At 32.6% G+C, this 582-nt stretch overlaps 1 non-coding gene across 1 annotated transcript; it reads left to right on the top strand.

Annotated features, from left to right (window-relative positions):
* The first annotated feature begins 299 nt into the window (after window positions 1-299).
* On the top strand, window positions 300-371 carry trnam-cau (transfer RNA methionine (anticodon CAU)). Its single transcript has one exon. It is a non-coding gene; the product is annotated as a tRNA-Met (tRNA).
* The last annotated feature ends 211 nt before the right edge of the window (window positions 372-582 follow it).

The following is a 582-nucleotide window of genomic DNA, read 5'->3' as shown; positions in this document are numbered from 1 at the left end:
GAATTGCAGCGCATCTTTAGGCGACTGTTCAAAATGTATTTTTTTTATGGGCGCTCAAGTTTGTGTTGCAGTCTTTCTTTCTTTTTTTTTTTTTTACTAACTTTCCTCCATTTTTTGCAAAAATATAGAGCGTTTGCTGAAAGCCCTAACTTGCATAAAATAGATTTAATTATAAATGTTCATTTCTTTGATAGGCTGATTTACTCAAAACCGCAAATTCTATGATAGAAAGGACTGTATATCATGTTTTAACTGTCATAAAGGTGTGATTACAGAGTATTACACCCTTTCTGTCGTCGAGCAGAGTGGCGCAGCGGAAGCGTGCTGGGCCCATAACCCAGAGGTCGATGGATCGAAACCATCCTCTGCTAAATAGTTTTCTTTCGTATAATGTGCAGTGATTTAAAATGATAGCTTGTAATCTCAATATAATTATATAATTCATTATAGCCTACACAACCAGGGTTATTATAGTTAACTAATACTAAATCCATAATGAAATTCGTTTTTTGAAATAAAATAAATATAAAACGAAATTAAAAAAATAGCTTATTTTATTAGTTGCCAATGAAGCACATCTCA

This window comes from Sinocyclocheilus grahami, unplaced genomic scaffold, assembly GCF_001515645.1.
Source record: "Sinocyclocheilus grahami isolate Dianchi unplaced genomic scaffold, SAMN03320097.WGS_v1.1 scaffold86363.1, whole genome shotgun sequence".
Lineage (NCBI taxonomy): Eukaryota > Metazoa > Chordata > Actinopteri > Cypriniformes > Cyprinidae > Sinocyclocheilus > Sinocyclocheilus grahami.
This window is presented reverse-complemented; position numbering and strand designations above follow the sequence as displayed.